Here is an 18,104-nt window from a genome sequence, read left to right as displayed (position 1 = left end):
TAGAAGCTGAAACCTGGAACAACCCAGTTTTGGGGGATTCTGGCTTGCGAGATGCAGTGTGTGTATGTTGTGGTTCAGAGTAGTAGGGGATCACATGGATAACACACAGCATCCTTGTTAAAGACTGCATCAAAATCAAATTCCACTTCACAGTTCTGATGAGGACAAAGGGCATTGCGGTAAACATAAAACCATCTTCTAACTCCTCCACTCTCCAATCAGAAGATCCTTTCCCTTCTTTGCTATTGACTTTCCAATGGAGCAGCAGATAAGCATTGTGTGTGCTTCATAGCAGGCACTCCACTATAAAACAAAAAAATCACAATATCAGTCACCATAATTGATACTAAAGCCTGAAGCTGGATTTGGATGGGAGGCTGAGTCAATCTTTCAGTCAACGAATGGGACATTTCTATTGGCAGAGGTTTCCAGCTCCATTTCTCAGTTCCAGAGAGGGACACTGTCCAGAGAGCTTATTCCTTATGGTTTTAGCTTCTTCCATTTGTTTTACCTCATAGATTAGCTTAGCAAACCTCCTTTTAACATCTTCTGCCTCTGATGCTTATGTGAGTGTAGTAGAATCTCCTGTATCTGCATTCATGTATAATTTCTCTCTATATAGATTATCTTAACACATCCAAAACCAAATGCATTATTTTGTGAAGAATTTCCCAAACTCTCATGATGAAACATGTTACTCGGGGTGATTGTTAAAAACACAAATTCTTGGAGTCTGGAACCTATGCCTGCTCAGGGAGAGGGCCAGCTCTCTGCATATTTAACATGGAAGTGATCCCACCTCTGAAAGTCCATCACGACCAGGCCTGCTCCATCTTCTGTATTTCCTGCACAAGGTCTGGCACTTGGAGAGACATTGCTTCACAAGATGTCATGAACTAAATTAATGAACAGATACCATAGTTATAGAGATATCAAGTGACCAGTCTATTCCTCCAGCACCCATTCAATTAGTCTCCAAATTCTGCTGACTTTACCTTTACAAGAATATTGAATTCTTCCCTCTTCTCCATTCTCATTCTGTGATCCTAGTTGAGGTTCTCTTCATCACTCTCCAGAAGTAACTTTATAGCCCTTTAATCTCCTTTTTCATGGTCTCATCCACTGTTATCCAACCCTTAAAGTTCTACCAGTGGAATCTTTCAAAAACACAGATCACCGTGTTGCTTGAAAACCTTTCAACAATTTACTCGTCTCCCCCGAAAACCTGGAATAATGTCTCTAAGGCTCAGAGCCTGACACAAAGTAAGCCCCTTAAATATATAAGGGTATAGTTTGTACTCAAAGCTCCTCAAAACCTGATCTCCACCTAACTTTTCTATTTCACTTCTAATCTCTATCTGCACCTACTTCAGTGCCCCTACTAGCCCCTGCATTTCCCTCAAAAACTAGACCATTTGCATTCCACTCTGTTGTGCTCAGGCTATTGCCTCTGCTTTGTATACCTATTCTTTCCTTCCTTCTCCTTCCCTGTGCCAAAAGAAACTCCAATTCGTCACAAAAATTTTAAGTCTCAAATTTTTCTTAATCAAATTTTTCTTAAATTTGTTTAAGTCTCTCTTTGGGCACAGGTAGCATGTGAGCAGGTCTAACAGAACTCAGATACAGATTCTTGTGAGTCCTGACTCATCCTTTTCCTTTGGGGTGCTCTGACACCCCATTTCATTTCAGCACTTATAGGGCCAACCAGATGCCCCAAGAGTTCTGGAGATTGAGCCTGTGGGATCATTGTGGGGTTGTCCTGGAGCCACATGGCCATCTGGTTCCAGGAAAGCGACCTGGTGAATGCATTTTTCCTGCTAGTTGGTGCAGTATTTCTTTAGGAATATCATGTCATAATGGTGCTGACATGCTGATTTTGTATGACTTTCAAATCAGACACAGGAAGAGTTTAGGACTCTGGACTACCTGTAGTCCTCTGCCAGCCTTGAGCTTGAACTATGTGTGATCCATGCTTATACACCCATGTTCTGACCAATCACAGTGCTGGCTTCAGGCTGCAGCACCTGAGGGTCGTGGGGGTAACCCCGGACATCACTTACTCATGGGACCATTACTGTTGGCATTCAAAACAGTCACCCTATTCCTTCTGCAGGCTCTGTACCATATTTAGACAATCTACCAGGTGGCTGCAACTATCACCCCTGAGGCTTCCCGGACCACTGCTCCACACAACAAGGGGTCCTTCCCATTAATGTTCTTCATTGCCTCCAACTGATGTGGCCACATCATGAAATTCTGGATAGATTTAGGCCATGCTGGAGAAAGGACAGACTTTATTGTATAAATGGGACCATTTTTCTCACTCAATGCCTTCCTCTTTTTCTACCCTTCTAGCTAGAGGAAGTGGAAGTGAGTGGAAGGTAGGGATGCAGACAACATTGAAAGAGATCACATTCTAGAAATGCAATGATTATAGCCCAATTAGTTCATGAGAAAGCATGGCTGGAGATATATTGTTTCTATTGGAATACTATAGAATTCTGAACGGTAAACTTAACAAGATCAGGGAATAAGTTATTCCTCACATTTTCCGCATCCTCTGGGCAAGACTTACAATTGTAGTCATCATCGATGAAGCACAAAAGCAACTTTTGAGAGAATTACTGGAAACCAATATCTATGAATAGCACAATGGATGATGAAGTGACACAAGCCCTATTATAACTAGACTTTTACAAAATAGTACTAGGGAAGCTCAGAAGTAAGAAGATCAATATTATATCAATATATACAAGTTCTAAAGAGTCATGGCAGAGTAAGTAATATCAGCATTGCTAGCTTTTTTCATGGTGGGAGTTGTGATTTAGTCAGACCCAGTAATTCTGAAAATCAAAAAATAAAAGAAAAAAAATAAAGAGAAGTTTCTTGCACCTGAACAGATGGTGCCTGGACACTGAAAAGCTTTCACACACATTAATTACACAAGAAAAAAATATTAAGATTTTCTTCTCTACCCTTTTTTCTAAATTTTTAATAACTAGCTCTTGAAGTTTGTAATATTATTTTATATCAAATTGGTTATATAAAAATACTTTTTTTATTTTTTGGCCTGGAGAATGATACGACTTAGGAGCAGCCCTTCAGGCCACACAGGTACTAAGCAAGTGATGTGTACAGTCTATTTGCATCTTTACAATAGCCACAGTAACCAGTTATTATCTTATTACATAGAAAATAAAATAATTTGCCCATGCACACAATTAGTAAATGGTTAAACTGTGACTGTTATTCAGGACAACCTAATTTTTGTTTGTTTGTTTGTTTGTTTGTTTGTTTTTGTTTCTGAGATGGAGTCTCACTCTGTCACCCAGGCTGGAGTGCAGCCGTGAGATTTTGGCTCACTGCAACCTCTGCATCCTGGGTTCAAGTGATTCTCATGCCTCAGCCTCCCGAGTAGCTGGGACTACAGGCACGTGCCACTGCACCGGCTAATTTTTTTAATTTTTAGTAGAGATGGGTTTTCACCATGTTGGACAGGTTGATCGCGAACTCCTGACCTCAGGTGATCCACCTGCCTTGACCTCCCAAAGTGCTAGGATTACAGGTGTGAGCCACTTCACCCAGCCCCAGGACAACCTAATATTAATGTGTATACCAACCTTGGAAAAGTAGGACAAATCTATTCCACCTTAGTTGTGTTTCCTAGATAAGTGTTACCTTTATTCTTGTTGTAGAAATTATTATCATTATTATCATCATTATCACTAATAAAATATTTGCTGAATATTAGCTATGTGCCAGACATCATTCTAAGCATTTAATATGCATTATTCATTAAACAATTTTAACAAACTTATAAGGTACATATTAATAATATTTCCAAAGCACAGATGGAAAAATTGAGGTATCAGAGTGACTGGGTAATTTACTCAAGGTTACTCAGCTACCAGTGATAGAGAGGGGAATTAAATAAGACTCTGGCTCTGGAGCCCAAGCCAATCAGAACCAAATTTTCTAGTTTGGTTCCTTTTACCTATACTTATGAACTAGATTGGGACTTGGACATAAAACATCACAAACCACAATAAATGACTGGAAGCCATCTATGATTTTACTCTGGTGATTCAATTTATTTTCATTGGCATAATCTAAGGACTTAGCATTGCTGGTTTTAATGGCACCTCTGGTTCCTATAGATACAGTGGTTGAAAGGGTAAGCTTTGCAGCTGGTTACAGTGAGGTCACCATGAAAATACTCCAAAGGGGAACTCACTTAATTCAAAAACATGAAATCATTCATTCATGAGCACATCACGCACATGACCATATATATGTGCCTGTGATACATACATGTCCATCTCATTCCTTTATTTCTTTTTGGCTTGTAATAGTAATGCTCTTTCTATGTAGGAATGGAGAATTTTATAATTGAAAAATGTATATTTAGCCAGAGCACAGACATAAGGAATATATCAAATAACACATTCACTGTAGCTAGCTTGGCTTAAATATAGAAAGATGCCAAATTTCTAGCCAAAAATTGATAAGGGTAGTCAATAAGCCAAGCACGCAGAACTATTTGTAAAAATTTAGATAATTGACTAAAAATTTCAATTTTTATTCCTATGTCTGCAACCACGCTCCTTATCATTTAATGTTTTTCTATCACTACTTAGAGTAGTAAATATTTCACTCTTTCACACCCTTAGCAATAGCATACCTACAAAATAGCTGAAATAAAAATGTGATGACTTTAAGATTTACAAGTGATAATTATCTTTTTAAAAACATTCTCATTGGGAGCTAAATTTCCAATTTGTTTTCTCCTATCGACTCCTTGTTTTGTTTCAAGATCCCACTGATCATTTGCAAATGGTGAAAAGCCTCTTTAGCCCACTCTATATTTCATCCCAGGTGACCGAACTCTGCATTTTGATTTCTAAATGGGCAGATAGATGTACTGCAATGAGAACACAAAGAAGCAGGTTTATAACTCGGTACATTATGGCACCAGGTTCCACGCAAAAGGAAGCAGCAATGCCGTAAGCCTTTGTTTCTGACTCATGCAGATAAACTCCAGCATTTTCCAGGACTGTAACAATGCAGAATACGGAGGGGGAAAAAAAAAATAAAGATGCAAGAAAGAGAAAGAAAGAAAATGAATTAAAACAAAGCAAAACTCTTGGGATGGTTTATGCTGCAGGGTATTTTCCCAGAGTTCTGTCCAAGAATAATCTAGTAAAAATGTGGACAGAGAACCACCGACCCCTGATTTCCCCCGAACATATGCAACTCTGATCAGTCTGGTATTTCAAGAAAAACAAGGTCCTGAACCCGAATCCTCAGACACATAACAAAGCGCACTTCACAGCTGTGATGCACAGCGACGATCGGCTCCGAGGCCTGAGTGGGTCCCAAGACAATGCCTCCTTTATCACCCAGAGGACAAATATCTAGACAGCAATATTTTCTGCTTGAATGCTTCGAGCAGCTCGCGCAACTCCTGACTGAAAGGGAAAACTGAGCTCAGAGTGTTTGCTGAGTGATTATTTTAATTTACTACTTGATGTAAATCTAAATGAAGTGACACCCAGCTCAAGATGGACAGAAAGCAATCATCGTGGAAGGTGGGGGGCTACGGCAATAAAGGGGGGCACACAGGAGAGGGGCTGATGTTACACTATCAGCTGAGGTTTGGCACAGGTTTGCCCAACTTTTGCAATGGCAGCGTAACAGATAGGGGGGCAGGCTCAGCATTCCGTTCCCTTCTCTCAATTACCATAATAAGTTCGGTAATTTTGTGCTGTTTATTTATCAGGCGAGGATAACAAAGGAAGCTGAGGAAGTCTGTTCTGGAGGCACCATGACAAAGCACCAGAGAGAAAGCAGTCACGTGTGGGGAGATGAGCAGAGACACCACTTCTCAAGCACCTGATTATTCTTTCTCAGTATTTAGAAGCAAAAATTATCCTTAAGAAAAACAACTGCAAACGCAACACAGGCTACACAGATGAGAAAATGGGGTAAGACGGGGATTGAGAATATCAAAGGGCAACTTGATAACGAAGTTTTAATTTCTTACAAAAAGCTGTCTTTCCTTCATGTCCATTATTTGTCCAAACTTGCCAGTAGAGAGAAAAGATTTTTCAAAAGAACTGTTTGGTTAAGTTCCCCTTTCCCCTCTTTCAAGGCAGAAGTTCTTTAGATACGGTGAATATTTCTGAGAAACTCGATGGCAAAATCAGAGCTGTGCCTGTTTAAGATGAACATCAGATTTCCTTGCAGTGCTTGTAAGATATTATACAAAGCACCATTTTTCTCTCTTGTGCTCTCTCTCTCTCTTTTTTAGCTCATGAAACACTGCACTAAACAGTCACAGGACCAAGATATAGATTCCTATTTCCAGGTTTGTCGCTTCTGTCTAAAAAAGACTTTCATTTCAGCCATGTCTGCCTAGCATCCCCTTCAAAAAAGTGGCAATGTTTGCTAATGAGCATAATCCTCGTTATTTGTAGCACTGTTATAAATGGCACAGGGTATGCATATAAATCCCCAGGCATGATTCTGAAAATATGTCCAATAGAAGAAAAATATATCACCACTTGTTTTCCACAATCACAATATGGAACCAAATTATGGTCTCTATCATATAGAGATATATATATGTGTGTGTGAGTATACGTGTGTATATATATACATATATAGTCAATTTATATCTTTATATATTTATTTAGTGCATGCAACATCGATACATATGCATCTGTCTAGTGCAATTGAAAAATATCTATTTCCCATGGATCTGGGTCACTGCTTTCCTAACTAGGAGCCCTCGAGTTCTCTGTAATGGCCTTAAACATTGCCATGATGGCTGCCATATGTGGTATGTAAAAAGAAATCAGCACAGTGACTCTTCTACCTTTACTTTTATCTTCTTCATATATTGAGGTTGTTGAAATTGTTAGTATAATTTATTTCGGGGGAGGTAGTGCAGCATTTTCCTTAAAAAAATATTAAAAATAAAAAAGGAAGGGGGAGTTTTCTTGAAAACTGTTGTGCTAGGTTGCCCTCAAAAGACTATGAGAAAAGTAACAGAAAAATACAGTCACCTGTCCAGATGCTATAACTATGGGGTGCCCAGTACCTTTTCGATGATACACATATCGGTGTTATTTATGTTGAATGATAAAGCATTTCCAGCATTGCCTTTTCCTTGCTTTTCTCTGGTCGTTTGTATTTGTACATGTAAATACATACATATTGTGTGGGATCCTGGTAGAATTGTTTTCAGTTCTCCACGTTTGTTTTAACACCTTTCTGGTGCTGGCTTACTTGTGTTATCATTTTATATAGCATACCTCAAGTAGTTAGTGGGTGAAGGGTGCAGCTGAGTGCTAAGGATCTAAAGATGATTAGGGTAGGACCCCAGAACTCAAGTTCTGGGGAGATTTATTGGGGAGAGCTTGATTAATGTTTATTTTCTTTGGAGAGCATAGTAGAGTGGGTAAATTTCGTCACCTGGATTGGGATTAGATATGTAAGACCTTTCTGTGATCCAAAAATGTCATGAATTACCCTCTGTGTCTCACTTACTAGGGGAATCCCATTTTACCAATCAAAAGGAAGCATGTCATTGTCAGCAAGGTTAAAGTATATCTCTTTGACTATAATATCACAACAAATTTGCCTGTTATATACAGAACTTGCAAAATCTAGCTACAAATATTTAATACTTAACATATTTCTTTTTAAAAAGCAAATCGATGCTTAGAACTTACAGTAATCTTTTGTAAGGGTTTTGTGTTTCTCCCCCGTGTTTTTGGTGGGTGAAAAAGTTGACTCAAAACCTGGTCTTTTTAATACCATAGACAGACCATGAAGAAGAAATTACTCTCTTGACTTTTATAGTTTTATCTGACTGTGACTTATAGACATCGAGTAGCAGAATGAGAAAAATGCTGATTTGATTGAATAATACAAGAGAATATACTTGATTGAATAATCAAAATAGGAATTTTCTTCTAGGTTATCATTCCTCACTTATGCTAACTTGGACAAGCCTAAGCAGGGACTTTAATAGGCTTTTAAAATCACTCTTTCATAATACAGTAGACCATACAATACTGTTTAGATTATTTTACTTCCATAATAAACCCTCATTAAGTATATTTATCGAATGATATGACAGAACTGAAGGGAAAGGGAGCATAAAAAAATATCTGCGTGTGTTAAACATTAGCCCTTGCAGCAGATTTATAAATAAATTACAGGCAATTTATAGAATCATACCAAGTTTATAATTGCATGTTTAAAGCAATCTTCTCATGGTAATTGTATTGTATGGCTGACTCTAGGAAGAAATTACAAATTTATATTTCTAGAGTTTACTGAGATATGCTTTTATAGGTAAAATTGTATTGTGTAAAATTCAGGTTAGAAAGTGAAGCTTCTATTTCAGTGTGACCCATACTCCATTACTAGACATTTAGAAGGCTCAGCATAAAAAATTACATGTTCACTATTTCTAGAAGAGGTCATTGCTTAAATTCCATATTAATTTTCATGCAAGGCTGCTAGAAAAGAATCAATAGACGTTGTATGACAAAGCAAAACTCTGCTAATGCCTCCAAGATAAATGATACCCAGATTCACTTTTGAGAAGAGTGAAGGATTTCAACTGTATGTGCAGCCTTTCATTGCATGCCAGTTCTCATAGTTCCTTCTGAAATTATTTTAACATAAGAAAAAAGTGTAAGACTGTAAACTACTTGAGGAACCCAAAGGTCAAACCCATTGGCCTCAAATGCATTATTTATTGGATGCTTCCTCTTGACACCTTAGACGGGAACACTTAAGTGAATTAACCTACCATTGTGGTGAGAAAATAAAATATATTGTACTGTCTACTTCTAAAAGTATAACATAACATTGTAGAGTAGGTTGAGGGTCATGTTAAGCCATACTTTCAGATGAGAAAACTGATAGTTGTGTGATAAGAATGAATGAGTAATTCATTAATTCATCAAATATTAATATTTATTAATTATCTACTCTACCCCAGGCATTGCTCATGCTGCTGGGAAAACACCTGTGAACAAAATGTCCCTACCCTCAAGGAGTTCATATTTCAGTTTTAGAAGCAGAAAAGTAAAATAATAAAGGAAAACTATCCCAGGTATAGAGAAAAATAAACAGGATAGCAATAGAATAATAAAGGGTGCTGTTTTGTATCTGTAGTCAGGGATTCTCCCCCTAAGAAGGAGGCTTTTGAGCAAAGATCTTGATGAAGTAAGGGAACGTGGAAAGATGCATCCATAAAGTAGCTTAAACAGTGCAAAGGCCCAGTATTGGGCAGAAAGCTGGAATTCACTAGGAAAGCAAATAGAGCCAAACAGAAAGGGAGAGGAGAAAAGAGGTTGGGGATGAGGTCAGAGAGATATAGGTGGAGGTTAGCTCACATAGGCCTTGTAGACAAATGTCAGAGTAGCAGTCAGCATATGCCCGATTATGCTATGGTAACAAACAACCCTGAATCTTGATGGCTGAAAACACGAAAGGTTTATTTTTTGCTCACATCATGTCTACCACAGTTAGGTTGGAGGCTCTGCACTGTGTCAGCCTCATCCCGGGAAACAGATGGACAGAGAAACCACTGTCAAAATCATTGCCAAACATATTATCAGAGGAAAGACATCTCTGAAAGATCTCATATCAGCAATTAATGTTCCAGCATGGAAGGGACACATAGCACTTCCACAAACAACTCACTGGCCAGCTCTAGTCATATAACCACATGCAATGATGGCGGAGGAGGAGAGAAGGGACAGGTGTGTGTGGGCAGGGAGCACAATTCTACCATGTGTCCACTATGCAGAGACCTATAAATATTTTGTAAACAGCATTCATGAATCCTATGGTAAAATTGTTGGATTTTATTCCAATGAGATGGGAAGCTATGAGAGGGTTACGAGCTGTTTGAGCTGGCTTTTGTGTAGAGAACATAGAGCTATGACAGTAAGAGAAACAGAAAGACCCATAATTAGATTATAACATTACTTTAGATGAGAGATAATAATAGCTTGGACTGGGGTGGTGGTAGTGGAGGTGGTGAGGGATGGTTGGATTTGGGATCCCATATAGAGTAGAGTTATGTCCTAGACTGTCAGCTCATAATTTCGTTTTGTTTTATTTTGGTTTTTAAGGTTGCAAGCCCAAATACTTGAGCTAGTACCATCAATGTGTAATACAACCTGGTGAAATATAATGGGAAGTGATGGAGCCTGTGGCCAAATTGGGCAAAGCATGTTCATAAGGACATCTAAATTCACTCTTTTCTTTTCATCTCATATTTATTTAGTTTTGAGACAGAGTCTCACTCTGTCACCCAGGCTGCAGTGCAGCAGCACAATCTCGGCTCACTGCAACCTCTGCCTCCCCGGTTCAAGTGATTCTCATTCCTCAGCCTCCCAAGTACATGGGATTACAGGCACACACCACTATGTCCAGCCAATTTTTATGTTTTTAGTAGAGATGGAGCTTCACCATGTTGGCCAGGCTGGTCTCAAATTCCTGAGCTCAAGTGATCCATCCTCCCCTAGGCCTCTCAAAGAGCTGAGATTACAGGCGTGAGTCATAGTGCCCAGGCCACGTTCACTTGTTTAAACCACCGTATCAACCAAACAAAATAAAATTTTGTTACTTTTGTAGTTTGCATATTTCATAATTAAATCAACCTAGTTAAAATAACAAATGAATAAATAAAACAACCAATTCCCAAATTCTGTGTCTAGAGAATTTTAATGACACTTTGGCAGATACATGGCAGCACATAAACTTACATTAACGAAGCACCCACCAGTCAGGTAAAAATTCAGCTTAATCAAGAAGTGTCAGATTGATTTAGCATCTATTCAAAACTAACTGTATAATTTTCAACTCAACTGAATTTAATTGGATTGTGTGAACTTTGTGATTTCAGGCTCAAATTACAGGTTGCTAAGACCTCTTCTCCACCTAAGGCTATTTCCACCAAAATTTGGTGTGCAAAATTGAATGTGCAAAGGAATTACCTGGCATGTATAAATACATAATCCCTGTGTGTCATTAGATCACAGAGGGTGGGGGGAACATGGGAGTCTACATTCACAGCAAGCAGGCCTTCCCAATGTGGGCCATCTAGGAAATATGCCTTGATACATCATGGCTTTACCTGATTTTTTAAATAAGTTGCAAATTTGACCTTTATCAAACATAGAAAGAGCTTGTACAATCTCACAATTCCCACTAAGTTCCTGTGCTATTCTTAGATGTATATCAGCAACAGCCGTTACTGTTACTAACACTTAGTGAGGGAGAGAACTCACAGAGAAGTCATCAGATGCCTTGTTTTGTTTGCTCTTTCTCTCCTTCTTTCCCTCCCTTCTTTCCTTTCTTCCTCCCTCCCTCCCTCTCTTCCTTTTCGTTCCTTCCTTCCTTTCTTCCTTCCTTCCTTCTTTCCTTCCTTCCTTCCTTCTTCCCTTTCTCCCTTCCTCCCTTCCTTTTTTCCTTCCTTCTTCCCTTCCCCCTTTCCTCTTTCTTTTATTTTGTCTTCCCCAGTGTCTTTTTTCCTAGAACATTACTGAGCTTTTACAACGTTCCAGACACAGCACTAGGTTCTAGAAATATAGTATTGATCAGGACAAACAGATCCCTGTCTCCGTGTAGTGTGTTTCTTAGAAGGAGCTTTCTTTCTAATTCAGAGAAGTGAGACTAGCAATACTACTACAGTGAATAAAAAATGAGGCAAGAATATTTTGACTAGTCAAATGGTAGTCACTACAAAAATAAGTGTCAGAACACTGCAACATCTCCTCATTATTTTGGCTGAATTTAGAAGAGTTATTTTGTATGGATACACTCTAGGGTGTCAGAAAAAATCAGAAGGCTCACTGCAATCTTGTTACAACCACCTGTCCTCCTCTTTTGAAGTTTAGTGCAAATAACTTTTCTTCCTGAAACTTCTCCAAGTATCCCAGGCAATACCTGTCCCAGGACATCCAACACCCCTTTCTCAGGACACACATACATAGGTCAACTCAGGGACTCAGCAAGTAAAATAAATGAACGGCATGCATCTGATAGAAATGCATATATACACATTGTGTGAATGTCAGAGACTGGAGCAAATAGGAGAGAATTGAATGCCATCTGTTTGTTTCACGCCAAATTTGGGCATAGTCAATGTTTCTTTAAGTTTTGTGTTTTTTAAATGACGAAAAATCTGGAATATTTATATAATTTTTCATTTTAACCCATTAGCTGAAAAATTTCAAATGTTGTATGAGGCAAATAAAACATATCCACAAGCCAGATTGTATCTTGGGCTCTCTAGTTTGTGGCCCAGTCTATACACCATAAATATTGGCACTTGTCCTTTAGCACTTGAGTCTTAACAACCATGAAGGTGTGCCACTTATACATTGCATCATATCGCCCAGTCCAGCATTTATCACTGGGGTCACTGGGACAGTAGTGTAGGATGAGCAGGAACACAGCCCCACATCACTAAGGTTCAAATCTTTGCTATGCTATTTACTAGCTATGTGACTATAGGCAATTTTCTTAATTTATTTGTGCCTCAGTTTTCTTAATTGTTAAATGGAGGTGATCCCAATTATACCCATCTCGTGGGGTATGAGGATTAAATGACTTCATATTCATAAAGCACTTAAAATAACACCAGGAACATAGTAAGAACTCTGTAAATTTTCTTGTAAGTTAAATTAAAATAAATATGTAAATAATATATTTGTTATCTAGAACTGAGTCATCTACTTCTAATTTCATGTGAAGATAAAAACTCATCTGGAATATAAGAATCCTTCATTTTTATTTATATAAAGAAATGTAAATCTGTTCTGAAATGTTTTTTCATATTGCTTTCTTTTTATTTACTTGTGTTTACAATTTTTAGAAGATATTTTTGTTAGAAAACTAACAAATGTACATAAAATATTCTTAACTTTTGAATACTAAGCCACAGGTGTATATGCTTCCAAAACAGCTGATGAACATCTGGGCCACTTAGTCTCCTGATTTTTAAGGTTTCCCATTGTTTATTCATTATATGCTAGCCCATTAAACCATTTAGTGATTCCCTATAAATTAAAACAAACTGATTAATGGCTTCAAATGTTCTAATAAAAATATTTTTTAGTACAGAGGATTTCTATACTCTTTTTCACACAGATCACATTAATAACAGGCTTCCTATAGATTTCTACGCATTTAGATCATTGGATATTGAGGCGTAATTTAAGATGTACTTCTTATTTTAAACAATGCCTCCCAATTCATTTCAAAGAGAAGAAGGGCCCCTCCCAGTTGGCAAATTTATTTTCACCAATAGTTATATAAGATAAAGCGGGATGTTTACACTAAAGCATGCTGCTAAGAAGAACTGCAACAAAAGTTATTTTATTTACTCCTCTACAATATCCCTATTTCCCCCAATGTAAAACTGAGAAAACTAAAGTTTAAAAATGTTAGATAAAGGTATTTGAACCCAGTCTGGGATATGGCTAAAAGAGAAAAAAGTTTTGGAATTTACTCAACTTCATAATTTGTTTTGAGCAGTATAAGTAAATGGAGAGTAACATCAATCCTCAACTCAATCAGTCAAAAATATTTATTGAGCAACTGGTACATGCCAATATTATTTTATTCTCCAACTCTTTTATTATCTATTTTTATACAGGTTAACATGAGGATTTTTCAATCAATAACATACACTGAAGATTGCTTCTGTATAAAGAGCAGTGTTTCTCAAAGTGTGGTCCTTGGAACAGCAGCATTAGTAGCATCTGTGAGTTTTTATACAAATGCAGATTTTGGGGCCCTACCTCAAACCTGTTATACAGAATCTCTGAGGATGGAGCCCAGCAATCTGCATTTTAACAGGCCTTGAAGGTGCTTCTGGTGCACCCTTACATTTGCCAGCCTCTGGTAGAATGGCAGAGTACTTACTAAGAGTTATAAAAAAAGAGAAGAGTCCCCATACACAAGCCTTTACAATCTTAGATGTGAGCTCACTTACAGGCCACAGCATTAGCAAATGAACTGCAAACTGAGACAAATGAGAAAATTCTGAGAAGAGACCTGATTGCCTGAGGGCCACTAGTTTTCTCTGAAGGCAGCATTTAGGGAAATATATACCTTAAAAATGTATCCAGTGCATTATCTGGTTTCCTATCAGAAAGTTTGAGGTTATGGACTCATCACCTGAGGTGTTAGCTTATTCTAATCTAAAAAACATACACCGTCCTTCCCTCACCAGCCCCACCTCCCCACATACAAAATGTTCATCTTGACTGTCACTAGATCAGTCAAATCTATCTGTGTAGCTGCTTCAATTTATTCTTCTTATTGATTTCTTCCCCATACCTCATACTCTTCCAGGCTTGCAGGGCTCAAACCATTAAAGCATTCAGAAGCTGGCTTTGGTATTACTTCAAGTTATTCAAAACAGTCACCACTTGCTGAGCCTCTAATGTCTCATCTGTTGAATGGGTGCATTTCCTTCCTGATCCCTTCCACCTCTAAACTTGTCTATTTCCAAGGATCTATGGCATCCAGGCATATGGTGAGCTTATGTGAGTGAGGGGGCCTTAGCTGATGTGGTCAGTTTAGATAATGCCTTGACTAATGGCAAAAGCCACAGGGCACACAGACACCCAAGGAGCTACTGTGTCAGTGCTGTATGCAGTAAACCAGATTCATCCCAATAGTTTCATGGTCACTGAGCTTAGGATCATCATTCCAAGAAGGGGGAAAAAAAGGAGAGAAAAACAAGAGAACATGAGATTGTTTTCTTATTTTTCCAAATTCCTAGTTTGCTCTACTATGGTTTTATTTAAATTCTAAACATGAAGAGCACCTTTTATTTGTATGTTTGAAGCAAACTGCTAGTTTTAAAAAATTAATCACAGCTTTTCTAGAGGCAGGAGGATGGTCAAGATGAACCACAGCCGTGCCTTGCAGCCTTGTGACACCCGTTTTTAAAGCTTTATTTGGAATGTGGCACATTATAATTGACAGACTTGACAAGCATTCTGGTTTCATGGGCTGCATGTCAGGATTCCTGCCCTGTATTTCCATATCACCGAGCACTTCCAGTGTGTCCTTGAACTAATTTAAAATCTCCCTGGGTTTCAGGTTCCCCATCTTCGTTGAAGACCCCACATCATTTGCCATGAACTTGCAGAATGTTCATAAGCGTACAGTATGCTTTCCTCCAGCTTTGAGAGATGTCTTATCTCTTCACCCACAATGTTGGTAACTCCTTGCTTATCCTTTAGAGAGAGCAACTCATGTTGTATAACTCATCCCCCTAAAATAACATGTGAATTGCATCAGTGAGTTAAAAAAAAAAAAAATTGAGAACTGGTGTTTTAGAGCCACAACCCCAATTTGACTACATTGTTTTTTTTTTGTTTTCAACTTTGTTTTTTACATCATGTATCTGGGAAAACAGCGTACATTTTCTTAAGACTTTTTAAAGCTGGTACTTAAGGCTTTGAAGTTTGCTCTTTCCCCTCAAATTTTGTGAGTTGCAATTAATTTCTCACAGGGGAAGGAAGTTTAGAATATCTGATAGCATCAGATTCCAGTACCTCCCATTGATTTGTGGCATACAGTATACCTTCAAAATAAATGGTATATTTTGAAAACAGAAATTTATTTCACATACTGCAGTAAGACAGAACAAACAGCTCATCTTGCTGTATGTATAAAGAAGCAAAATGTAATTGATAAAGATAATCAGATGATGCCAGGTTGTTTTAAATAGCTATGAAAAATAAAATGTGTGAATTCAGAAGAGATTAGATTCTTTTTTCCACCTAGGGCTTTGGAGAGAAACAACTGGCAAGTGTAATTTTGTCCGCATTAATTTTTACAGCCATGGTCAAATAGCCCCACTAGACTGAAACTTGCGAAGAATTTTCTTTCTTCATTTGGCTTGATCATAGAGGAATTAGCTCCCTCAGTGAGCCAAGGTGAAAAGAAGCTAGTTTGGGGAAATAAGCAACATTCATAGGAAAGAGAAAGTTTGAGGCAAACATATGGTTGAAATGCTCTAGTCGATTTCAGATCAAGCTGAGAGAGTTGAGATCCCTTGGTTCAGGGATCCAGTTCACTGCACATTCCTACTGTGCCTGACTACTAATTGCATCCTATGTTTGTCAATCAAATATTTGCAATTAACAAAAATATTCCCCTAAGAGACATAGAACAGAGCTGGCAAAGGATCTGGTGCTTTGCTAAGTAGAGCTAGCTGCACACAGAAAATGAAACAAAATATGGTACTAAAAATATTCGGCTGCCGATGACACGGCTAGACACTCCCAGTCAAAACATTAACAAGCAGGATAGGTGGCATGGGGGGCTTTTCAAAGGGATTTTGTTCAAAGAACAGAAACTTTGATCTCAGTGTCTCTGACCCCTCCTCCACCTCTGATTCTTCAATCTACAAGTACATATAGTGGTTTAATTTAACTCTGTGCATAATTTGCCTAAGGATAAAAGTTGATCTAGATTTTTTTAACTCCAATTTTACAAATGCTCTACTTTCTCCCTCCTCCCTCCTCCCCACACACAGATTTCAAGAGAGAAGGCTGAAAAGGAAGGTGACTGGAATATTAAGAACTGTGAGATATTCTGAGGAAACTCTAATTTGTAAATTGGTAGAAATGCCAGTAATTTGTTGGGAATTGAAGACCCTCTGTATTCAAGAGTGAAGCTTGGCAGCTGTGCACTGTTGTTTTATAAATCAATATTACATCTGAAGGTGGTATTTGAATGTTTGTGTCATTGGGGTTTGTCTCCAACATAGTTCTGTGATAAGAAATGTTCAAACAAAACAAACACAATCCCTTCCCTGTCCTTTAGGATAAAGTCCAAACATAATTCCACAACAGGGATATAACATTCAAATCAACTACAGAACTTCTGTAATTACATAAAACCCCACGACCACAGAAATGCAATTGAATTGAAGATGCTTTGCAATATTCCCCAAGAAAGGACTGTGTAGCTGTCAGATTAACAAAAGTCAAGAGGAGGTGAGACAATGCTCACCATTGCAAAAAGAGCTTTGTGCATAATGAACAGAATTTGCATGCCTGTTTAGGAAATTAAGGTGAATCCAAGGTGACTTAGGGTCACATGAGGAGTCACAATGGTGACTAACTAGAAAAGTGAGCATTAAATATTAGTCATTTGGTTTAAATAAATTCATCTCAATTATTATTAGATATTACTTAGATTTAATAAAAAATAATAGCTTAAGTGAAATTTTCGACATTGTCTGGTTGTTACCTGCCCCGAGCTTCTGTGATTCTGTGCTGTGATTTTGGTTGCTGTATGAGAAAGGAGAGTTGAGGCTGAGCTGCTTTTTGATTGTTGTCAATTCCTCCATCATTTAGATAAAGCCCACTTGCACCGTTATGACTAGGGTGAACCATGAAGAATGGGCAATGGGGCATTTAGTACATTAACTCATTTTCATAGGTAAAACCAGCTACACGGTCAGGAAGGAAAAAAAAAATGCAATGCCATTACCATTCTGGCCTTCTTTACCCTAAGAACTATCTCACAGAGTTTACAAAGAAAATAGGTCATGCCAAGGATTCTAAAAACACCAATCCAAGCCAGAGATGGAGTGAAATGCTTCTACTGCTCTGGTTCAGTGGTTTTACAATTGTTTTAAATAATATTGTCCATCAGTAAAATATTTTTCAGCACACATCTCCAGTGTTTCTGCAATTGTACTACTAGATTAGATACATTACAAAGCATTATCAAACAGAAAATGTTAAAGGACAGGATAAAAAGTAATTAGAAATCAACGCTATCTTCCTGAATTCTATCTTCTGTAAACTAGAAGATTAACACACTCCATTCTCAACAGAGGAGAGGCAGATGAAATTGGCAGGACCCCAGGTTTTCCTGAGTGGTCTGGGTCTAGCTAAACTGGAACAGAGATGCAAGTGGGAAACCTCTTTTGCCACCACTGAACACCAGCACTAAGCCGAGGATTAAGCGGGGGGAAATGGTTGTACTTAGACTTGCAAAACTGTATGTGGAACACTCTTGGTTCATTTTGATTC

At 38.1% G+C, this 18,104-nt stretch overlaps 1 long non-coding RNA gene across 11 annotated transcripts in view; it reads left to right on the top strand.

Moving 5' to 3' along the window:
- Window positions 1-16,819, top strand: part of LOC105465085 (uncharacterized) — a 152,159-nt gene extending 135,340 nt beyond the window's left edge. For 2 of the 11 annotated variants that reach the window (XR_011611750.1, XR_011611748.1), the window contains exons 5-8: window positions 5,780-5,984; window positions 13,694-13,801; window positions 15,151-15,266; window positions 16,595-16,818. This is a non-coding gene — a long non-coding RNA (uncharacterized lncRNA). Of the gene's footprint in view, window positions 1-4,875; window positions 5,004-5,779; window positions 5,985-6,310; window positions 6,368-13,693; window positions 13,802-14,394; window positions 14,579-15,150; window positions 15,271-16,594 lie in introns of all 11 variants that reach the window. The other 9 variants (XR_011611752.1, XR_011611751.1, XR_011611749.1 and 6 more) reach the window with 8 other exon arrangements.
- Window positions 16,820-18,104: the final 1,285 nt, after the last annotated feature.

Source organism: Macaca nemestrina, chromosome 13, assembly GCF_043159975.1.
Source record: "Macaca nemestrina isolate mMacNem1 chromosome 13, mMacNem.hap1, whole genome shotgun sequence".
Classification (NCBI taxonomy): domain Eukaryota; kingdom Metazoa; phylum Chordata; class Mammalia; order Primates; family Cercopithecidae; genus Macaca; species Macaca nemestrina.
This window is presented reverse-complemented; position numbering and strand designations above follow the sequence as displayed.